The 10,538-nt window shown below is 42.3% G+C and overlaps 1 long non-coding RNA gene across 2 annotated transcripts; it reads right to left on the bottom strand.

The window, feature by feature from the left end:
• Positions 1-745: 745 nt before the first annotated feature.
• LOC106630765 (uncharacterized) lies at positions 746-10,155 on the bottom strand. 2 transcript variants are annotated; one of them, XR_003382766.2, is made up of 4 exons: positions 9,823-10,155; positions 8,977-9,109; positions 4,520-4,648; positions 746-2,738 (listed from the first exon to the last, which is right to left on the bottom strand). It is a non-coding gene; the product is annotated as an uncharacterized LOC106630765 (long non-coding RNA). The 2 variants fall into 2 exon arrangements; XR_001334134.3 differs by having other exon boundaries at positions 746-4,648; positions 9,823-10,146.
• Positions 10,156-10,538: the final 383 nt, after the last annotated feature.

The following is a 10,538-nucleotide window of genomic DNA, read 5'->3' on the forward strand; positions in this document are numbered from 1 at the left end:
ATCTTTTACTTGACCAAGTGACTTGTAGTTACCTAAAATAATTGGCATTGGAAGTGCTGCAGCAGTCACTGCAAAAGCCACTTTCAAAATAATTACACGAGAAACTAGTCAAGTTGTGTAATCTCCTCCTCACTGTGACGTTGTGTGGGCAATGCTGGTGGATTCTCTGGGCTCTGCTTTTTGAGACATTTTCCTTTGTGGTGGTTCTGTGCATGCCAATGCACAAAGGAAACCTGCACAGGATTCGGTCCTGCAAGTTGTCACCCTCTGAAATGAGCATGGAACTACTTAGGGCCTTGCTCTTGACAAACCTTCGCTTGCAAATGATTTTCACTTAGCCAGTCTTCCTCAAAAAAAAAAAAAAAAAAAAAAAAAAAAAGAAGAAAAAGGTTTTGGAAGCCCAGGACTTCAGGGTAGTTCAGTAAAGTCTAGATCTCAGGTTTGGTTTGGTAAGGGTGCTGGCCACACAACTTCAGGGACACAGTTTCTTCACCCCTCTGCTGTCCACATCCTCTTTTCACTCCCTTCTGATACTGCAAGCATGTCAGGTTTGCCAAGAGGAGTTAATAGATATAGACTCAACCCCGAAACTAAAGGGGGTGGCGGGAACCACCTTAGCTTGATTCATAAGTAGAGCGTTTTCAGTGTTGCACTCTGTCAACAGCACTTGTCCCTTTTTTTTTAAAGTTCGCATTTTTTGGGATTGTTAAAAATGTCTGAAGACTTTGTGATAAGCTTTTTTTGGTTTTGTAGTTTTTTTTTTTTTTTTTTCGTTATTTTTGGGGTACTTTATAAGGAAAGGAAGTGTGTCTGGAGCTAGTGGAAGAAGCAGTCCAGATTCAGGACAAAAGCTGGAATGTTGTGTTCCACTTAAATTCAATGTCTTTTGGCTAGAAAATCTGAGCATGTCAGAATCCTTAATTCCAAATCTTTGTGGAAGACAGAAAAATGTATTTCCCAGCCCTGCAGAGAAAAAAGGCTGCTTCATTGACATTTGCTGGGAAGAAAAAAAATTGTCGGACAGGAGTGTTTTATGGATGTTTGTGTGTGAAAAGCATAGAGCATCCCTGCTCATGCACATACAATTGCACAAATGTGTGCCTGCAGGTTTGAACCCTTTATCACAGAACTAAATAACTAATAGTTTAGCCTGCGTGTTTCACAACTTTTGTGCGGCTCTGTAGATCCAACTGAAAGGTACAGCAGGAACAGCTTGAGAGGCATATGTGGGTTTATTCCCTCTCACTACCTCTGTTCTCATCAGGCATATTTCTACCAGTCAATTGGACTTTGCATGGTAAGGATGTCATTAAAATAGAGTAAAATCAATGAAAGAACCAAGCTTTTTTTCCATACAAATGTTGCACTGAAAAATCCGTTTCTGCCGTAAAGTGATGAAACGAACACTGCCCAGTACTGATGGGTTCTTTCAAACCATCAGAAGGCACGAAACACAATTATTTTTCTCTCACAATTCATTTTCTGCAGATAAGCACATTTCACAACGGCGTGCAGTCCCCCCTGGAGCCCCCAGGCTGTGCTCCTGGTTCCAGTCACAAGTGCACACATGGGCTGTGGGGGCGATGACAACGTGTTTGAAAATACCTCTACATCGGCACAGCTATGGGCCTTGCTGTGGGTTTTACCTTATGAATGTTAGTTTGAGGAGAGGTTGGGGCTTCCAGGGTTGTCCCTCAGGCAACCCTGTGTGGCTCTGCAGGGCTGTGGCAAATTCAGTGCTGCTCGTGTGTGGCACCAGCTGCACTTGGATAGCCATGCTGTCCTGTCCCTGTGCCACTGTCCATGCCCTGGCTTCCACAGCATGATTCCTCCAGGAGCACTATCCTGGCATTGAGGGCAAACATCCCTCTTGTGGCTGAGGGACCTGTGCAGCAATAACTGCTTCTGCCCCTTCTCTCATTAAGCTGGTTTGGACTCTGGCATAACTGGGGCCTTAAGCACAGTGAGAAATCTGCATTAACAGCCAGACCCATAGCTTGGTGTGGGGCTCCTGGAGAGCCACCTCTGGAAGGCAGGAGCAGTGTCCATGGGCTGAGCATTGTGTCAGCCTTGGGGCTCTCCAGAGGAGACCAACATTGCTGGGACATTTGGAGATGACAGCATGCCCCCAGGTGAACAGGAATGCTGAAATGGCATGGTTGTCCTTCTCTTCCTGTAAGTCTGTGCAATAGGGCTGAAAATGCGTTTTTCACATGTATTTTCTGCCTAAGAATGGGAGGCAGCATAAATAAACTTGCAATTCGGTCTCACCTCTGTGCAAAACTGAAAAATATCAGCCAGTTAGGTGGTTTAAAGCACATTAATATTTAATTCCTACTCTAAGGATAGGCCAGTAGGGGAAGCTGGAAAAAGTTTACCATATTCTTATTATTTTTGCCTGTGGGCAAAAGTCCAACAAATCTTTCAGGAGAGAGATAATTACGTGAGGACGGTGCGGAGCCGTGTGTTGTAGCACACGTGAATGCTGACCTGGCTGCTCCCAGCAGCCAGCAGGGCTGCTGTGATGCTCAGAATTACATTTCCTTCTGGGAGACTGCAGGAGAAAGAGCGGAGGGATTGGGGTGGAAGCAGGAGGGGCTTGGTAAATTACAAACCCTCAGTTTTTACCTTGTTGAGCATTCAGAGAAACAAGGGATGCTGATGAGGGCTTGGAGACCAGTTTGGAGTCTGAGCATCTTCCTTCCCAGTCTGTGCCAGGGCTTGCTATTGCAAGAGACCTGATGAGAGGTGATGATACAATTTGTGGTCAGATAAGGGTGTGCATATTTATGCAGGCCGTAGGAGGTGGGAGAAGTAGTCCTTGTGCAGGAAATGTAATGTTATTTGAAGAAACATGCCTCTTGACCACTCTACTTGGCCTTTTCATCGCAGTTCTATTTTTAATGTTCACTAAGGGATTCCATATGGATGGAGTTTTTTCCCTAATTTTTTTATTCCCTCCCCACCCCCCCCTTTTTTTTATTTTTTTTTTTCTCGGAGGGGGCACAATGGTGGGAGAATGAGGCCTTGACAATGTTTATGGTAGTTTTGTGATCAAAGCTGAAAAATGGGCCATGATGTCAGGGAGCTTCCAGCTAAGCTGCTGGGTAATATAGTCTGGCTATATGGAGAGATGTGAGGGGGAAAAAGGCAGATGCAAAAAACAATAGTGCACAAAAAAATGTCTTTGCCTTGTCTTTAATGGGTACTTTTTTTTTTTTTTAAATATTTGATTGTGGATAAGCAATCGGCATGCCTACCTGTAACTCCAGAAACACATTTTGGATTGCTTAAATTGCAACAAAGGGCTATGTTTTATATATAAAACTTGTGCATGTGTATTTTTTTGTATGTGCGTGCGCCTTTTATTTCATTCAAAAGAAAGGCCTGTGAGGACTAGAAAAAGAGGAGGATACTGTCTCTTTATGAATACTAATAAGGAAATCAAGGGGGACAATGGCACTTCAAGTTTCATCTTTCCATTTCCTAGAGGCGCAAACTCTGCAAGTTGTCACCTTGGTGTATTCAGTGCCTCTTGAAGCACTAGACTCCTCCAGAGAGAATGTCAGCCCCAGCCCTGGGCAGTTTTGACAAACAGAGTATATATTGATACATGATAAAGTATGCTAGAAATCACCCCAGCGCTAAAGGCTACTATAGTTTTAATATCATCATTTGAATTAACAAGCATTCTGTGGAGAAATAATGAGCTTTCATTATTCAGAACATCATCCTTACCCCGGGAACTCAGAAACCATTAGCTCTTGAGAACTTAATGAAAAGATGATAAAGAATGTTTTAGATAAAAGTTTGAATGGGTGCACTTGGTAACTAAGGTAAAATATTAATGTTTCTCCCAATGATGAATTGCTGTTGCTCAACTCGTGCTTGCTGAGGAGATGGAGGGGCACGTAGGTGTTCCTGTGGGCAGTGGATGGGATGGAGGGCTGTCATGCACTGCCAGCATGCCTGCATCCTTTGTCGAAAGGGATGGGAGAAGAGAGAAAGTTGGGTATTCAAATCTCCCCAGCAGCTATTTTCCTGCCATGGGACTGAAGCTAAAGTCCTTTCTTGTAGGAATTCCTCCCCACTTTTTTTTTTTTTTAATTTATTTAACATGATAGGCAATGCAATACAGCCAAGAGGGAGTGGGAAGGAGTACAAGGAACAAAATGACCCCGCACAAAAAACTGAGTCCTGAAGCTGCTGACCTGAGGCTTGTTTTGGGCAGATCTGAGGCACTCAGGCTGAGCGTGGTTGCCACTTGCTGAAATTCCATATGGGTGGCTTGCTACATGTCTGCAATAAAAACCCCCGGTGCAATAAACGAAGAAAAAAAAATATATAAAAGTTTAAATTTTATTGGGTGTAAAGCTCTTAAAGAACTGCTGTTCACAAAGAGTATAAAGATTGCTGAGTCTCAGTGTACGTACCCCTACTAAAACGTGTTAGTCCTGCTGTTTTCTTTCTTTAACTGTAGCAATTTGCTTTCTTGCTGTTCTATAATCCTTGCACTTACCAGCATGGAGGGCTCGCAGCCTGCTTCCACCTGTGGGCAGCTGGGAGAGTCTGTCTGTCCTTCCGAGGCAGGTGCAGAAGTGCTTGGGGACCCCCGAGGTTGGTATTGCTGTGGAAGGGTTCGTTCTCGCTGAACAACGCAAGCGGGGGGAGGAGAAGGAAAACAAATGGGAATAAACTATTGCATAAACAGTCTTAAGTCACAGTGTTTGCTGCTAACAGATGCATTTAGGTAAATGCTGTTACCTCAAGAGGTGTTATCTTCTGGGGATCCTTATCATAATTTTGTTTTAAATCTGAACAGCTGTTGTTTAACTACCACAGACCACAATTTATCTACAGCTTGAGGCCATAAAGGTACCTTTATTACACTCTCTTTTTTTTTTTTCTTCCATTTGATTTAATTTCAGTGTGTCTGACACCAAAATGCTATATACAATTTGCATATTACAATATGCACTATTGCAGATTCCATACACTGCTAAATGGGAAAATCGGAGCAGAATGGTAAATGGGGAAAGCTTGCAATGACAAATAAAAGAGGAAGATGAGCTCCCATGTTTCATTTACATGTAAAATATTCTGACAATTGTTGTTTCCCCAAGAACAAAGAGCTGGTTTTTCTAGGGTGACTGGTTTATGATGGCTGCAAGAAAAAAAAAAAGGATGTTTTTTTTTGGCACTGGAACAGAAGCATGCTTATCTGAATTGAGCCCTGGGGCTTGCCATATATTTGGAATAAAACTTAAGTCTTACTTAAGAAACCAACAAATATGGAAGCATGAACCATAGTGTACTAAGACTGAAAATCACCTCTTTCTGGACAGAATGCAGGAAAGGACTTTAGGAAAAGATAATTTTGTTCTGAGTCGCCTGGTCTTTTGTAGCTAGTCTCTGAAGTTTGTTATGGGGCACAGGGAGGGAGAAGTGTTGCAGGTGTGGCACAGTGTGAGGTGTACATGGGAAACTGTGGTTTTGTAGGGGATTCTTCTAACATGTACATCTCAGGTGACCCGGGTGGTATCTTCCAGCCCTAGGTTACTGCTTCCCATCCTGCCCAGTAATCTGTGCCTCTAGACCTGAGTTTCTCACTGCCCTGCTGCAGAAAAGGTGCACAGCTCTCTCGGTACTTCCCTTTCCCTTGAGGAGGCAGGAGGTCTTTGCCTCCAGAGCTGTTGGTCCGGCAGCTTTCACCAGCACAAAAGCTATGGTAAGAAGCCTCCCAAATGTAAAGTTTTATGTAAGAATTTGACTTTGAAAAACACTTAACACTTAACCCAGACCTCTGGAGTTCTGCTTTGTTAGTTTTTCTTTGGAATAAATAGTAGTAATAACACCTCAATTATATGTATAGTGGCTTGATGACAGAAAGGACATCTCACCACTTTTGCTCCCATTTCCTCCATCCTAGCCATGAATGTGGAAGCTGTATGTGTCGTTGAGAGCAGGTGGGTATTGTTGAACTGTTTTCCTTAGTGCAGAATTCATTAATCTGTTGGCACTTTAAAAAAAAAATGTAACTCAGCTTCTAATTGACCTTTCATATTCCAACATCCATCACATAACATGAGACTGTTTAGCTTGGCTTTTCAAGGACAGTGTGGAGAAAAAATACCTTGTAGAGGGGAATTGGGCTGGGCTGTATGTGACCTCTAAAAACCTGTATCTTGATGACACTTGTGGATGATGTTGGTGATCAAACTATGCTGTGATCCCAGTTGCCAAAAATTTCCTTTTTTCTCTGAAATCTATCCTGGCCAATTTAATCTGTCAGTTGAAGTTTTCCCATTTGTGTCCTTTAGGTATTGCGCAGAGCTCAGTGTCTTGCATGTGAACAGTAGTGGGTTTTATTGAAGTACGTGCAGGTACGAACTGGCAGCTAATGTCTCTTGTATAATATTGCTCCTGAAAGAACAACTCCACAAAGAATACTGTCTAGAATTACAGGGCAAGAGCAAGTCAACAGTTAATTGGCTGTGCTGTAATTACTTCTAGATGCATAATGTGCAATACTTATAGGACTTGTAGAAGTGGCATACAAATTTCACAGTGGTCTCTTGGTACTTTACCATGTGTGGAGGATTTTGGTAGTCTCTGTAGATCTTGGGATTAATGGTACAGTTACAATTTATTCCTGCTCTGCTGTTTTAAACAGTGTGGGTTTTTTTTTTTATTTTCCTCTTAAAAAAAATAAATTAAGTCTGTCTTTAATTGTCTCAAAGGCTAGACTGAAAAATAGGACAGATGCTGTTCAAAGGCTCTGTCATTCTTTTCTAGGATGGAAGTAATTCCACTTGCTTTTTGTTTGCTTGGAGTGGCTCACACTTGTGCCGGTGTGTGGCAACCGCATGTCATGTGCTGTGGTACCACAGCCCAGTGTGTTGCAGACCTTACAAAGGTCCAGATGAATATGGACAGTGAGACAGATGTAGTTTTTGAATATCTGGAACCTGATTTTCCCCATCTTAACCTCAGGGTTCTTAAGATGTAATTTCACTGAGCATATGGAATGACTATTTTAGTCATATTGGGCAAAGATCTGAAACGGCCAAGAGCTTTGTGTGTGGGAATATGAATGAGATCTTTAGAAACAAGGCCAGGCAACAGTAAATTCTTGACCTGGCTATGTCTCATGGTTTCAACAGTCCCCAGAGCTGTGGCTCTTTGGACGTTATCCAAGCCTCTGAAGTCAACCATAATCTTTCCCACTGCAGCCGTGAAGAGGCTCTGCAATTTGGTGGTACAGCAAGCACATTTCAGGGCTGCTGAAATCACACTTGAGAAGCCAGCTCGGAGGGACTTGTGTGCACGTGAGGTTTCTCTGTGCTTGGTTCGCTCATCTCAAGTGACGTGGATACAGAAGTCAAAGTGAAGCTTTATAACATGGACTTTGGAATCCCCAAAATGTCATTTATATTTTACCTTATTAAATATGGAAATCGTGTCAAAGGTAAATGTCAAGGGGCTATAAAATTACCCTTCTTATCTCCTGTACGTTTATCAGTTGATAAATGGAAAGAAGCTGCTGCCAAAATAACTGTGAATGAATAATTTATAAATGACTGATGCATCGTGTATGTTGTTTCAGGCAGAAAACAGTAGGACATCAATAATCAAAAGAAGTTGGATTAATTTAGCAGTATTTTGCTGTTAATTTTTTTATCTAAATGCTGCAGTCTGGACCTTTGTTATGAGGTCCTTCTCTTTGTCGCTCAGGACTGATCTACAGATCACTGAAATCAATAGAGTCAGCTGTTTACTTCAGCAGGCTGTGAATCAAATCTATAATATGCATATATAGCTTTTTCCCCTGCTTTTATAGTGCTCTGAATTTGAATTTCTTTAACGCTACGTGTCTTAGTGTGGAATTTGGTTCACATGTTTCTTCCCTACCCGCTTTCCTCTGGGCTGAATGTCTCAGACAAGAAATTTGGAGAACTTGATTGAACAAGGGTGGGGGAAAGGTGACTGCAAAAAAAAATTGCATACCTTCTCCTATCTTTCATTTTTTGTTTTTATTTATACAGGGAAAACTGATTTCTTGAAACTTAGATTTCTATGTATGGTAGACTTTTTTCCAGCATGTATTTTTCTCATGCCTTCCCCTAAACAGAGAACATTTCAGAGATTTTTAGCACTGACCATTGTGAATAAGGTGAACTAGATTCTTTCTGTTCTTTTTCATGTGATTTAAATATGGCCCATTTTGCCCATCACATGACAGAGCTGCCAGAGATTGCCTCAAGCTAGTTTATGGCTTTAACTAAAGGTCATCTTAGGGGGGAAAAAAAATCCCATGGAGCAGGGGGAGGAGAAGAATGTATTTAAAAAAATACATTAAAATGGATTTTAAGCATTTGTTCTGAAGAATACAAATGAAAAAGAGAAGCTGCCATTATATTGCAATGAGTCAGGAGAAAAAAAATAAAACCACCACGACTAATAATAATAAAAAACTCCCTTCCTCTGTGTAGCACAGCGCCTCACGATAGAAGGGTGCACGAAGCAACTGCCTGGATTTTGTTCTACAGCTTTCTCTACCTGACCTAGATATCTGGCTAGCAGTTCACCACTGCAGAAAATGCCCTAGTGCAAAACTCCGACCCCACTGGCTGCTAATAAGAGCAATTCTCACATCCGCAGCTCTGCATCCATCCTCACCATGTAATTGGTCTGGCTCTCCCAGCTAGCTGCCTCTCCTCCTGTAGGCCCACACTGGGAAGAGAAATCCCAGACCTCCTGAAGGCTAAGGGGCTCCAAAACTGTGCTATGTTATCAACAGCTACATGGTTAGCTAACTGCTGTGACTAAATGGAGATTGGGAAGCACTGCAGGCAAGGGATGAAAAGTGTTGCCCTCCCATAGCACAATGCTGATATGCAGAATTGGCCAAAACAACAAAACTTCACAGACAGTGCAGCAGAAGGCATTGGCTCTCTTGTTTGGGCATTTTATTACCTGGAGCTAAATGTGCAGAGAAGGGAGATAATGAAGTACTTGACTAATTCAGTGTGATCCAGCTGGCTAAGCCAGGGGGGCTGTAGAGCAGGAAAAGCTACAGAACTCACTGCTAGCCATTTTCCCTTGATACCTGTGAAGCCAAAACAAAGAAGTGCAGAGATCAAAAAGCAGAGCAATATCAATATCGGGAAAGGGGAGGGGGACAACAAAAGGGGAGGAGAAATCTCTAAGATTGCCCCCCATTCTTTCTCCCTTCTGTGCTTTATTTAGTAGTGGGGGTGAGGGGAAGGTTATTTTCATTTGCCTCATGCTAACTTCTAATCTATTTCAGAAATTCACCAATCACCCAAACGTTTAGTGCCCCGTGTGTCACAATACTCAATGCCAGCCTAATTTTTTAAATTTTATCTACCGTTTGTGCTTGGGGGAAAAAAAAGACAGGTTTTGTAATGCAGGCACGTGCAATGGTAGTGTGTTCAAAGCCCCATATTCCTCCCCTTTTCCACAGCTTAAAAGGCTAGATAAACTACACGATTCTTATCCAGAGGGAAATTAGAAAATGTAAAGTGTGTAAATCCCTCTCCCTGGCTCCTAGGCATTGGTTGGTTTTTGCTGCTGCATGTGGGTTTTTTTTTTCCTCCGACAACCCAGCTATTTAAGTACACAAGATGCATTGCTTGCTCTGTCTCTTCCCCTTCTCTGACTTCTCCCCACTATCTGACTATGGAGTACAATACCATTCAAGCTGTTTCCCAAATTAGCGTGTAGCACTTGTAAAAATGCTGGTAGTCAGTGAAAGGCAGTTACCATATTTTATTAAAGATAGAAAGCCAAACTTCATACCTGGTGTAACGTAGGTGCAATGCCATGAAAGGAAATGGAGAAATATCCACCTCCAGCAGGGCTGAGTTGAGCTTGTGGTGCTCTCATCATGGCTGCCAGGGACTGAATCACTGCTGACCAGTCTACCTGCTGTTCATGCATTCTTTTTTTAAATTCTTTTTAAATCTGAATACAGGCAGACACTATGCATCATTCAGAGATGAGCATCACAAACGTTCTTTGCAGGGAAGGCGACCACAGCAGACTGCCAATGCTCTTCCAGTGCCAATTACAGTGATGGTTTAATCGTAAAAGCAGATTCACTAAAATAGGATCAGAGCCAAGGCATTTGTGATTTGGAAGCTTGTGCTGACTTTTGATAGTTATCATCAGGGGCAGCTGATGTGACATCACCCTGCAACTCTGACTCATATTTTTAATGGACCACATGCCTTTGCATGATAATTTTGCTGCTAGAGTTAGCTTGGCATTGGCTCAAGAGACAGAAACACCAGCAACAAAATTGGAAGATGTGTTGAGAGTTTGCAGTTGTCATGGAAATCTGGGGTAGTTGCTGGTGCTTGCCTCCCTTCTAAAATGGAAGTCCATGTTTGCTCTCTTCAGCCTGGAAGCTAACAAAAAGGATGAGAGGTGGCTGCTCTCTGATAATGTGGATTTGAAGATACAGGAAGCTCCCTTTAGGGTCACATATAATTTTTTCAGAAATATTTTTTTGC

Source organism: Zonotrichia albicollis, chromosome 1 (genome assembly GCF_047830755.1).
Source record: "Zonotrichia albicollis isolate bZonAlb1 chromosome 1, bZonAlb1.hap1, whole genome shotgun sequence".
NCBI classification, from domain to species: Eukaryota; Metazoa; Chordata; class Aves; order Passeriformes; family Passerellidae; genus Zonotrichia; species Zonotrichia albicollis.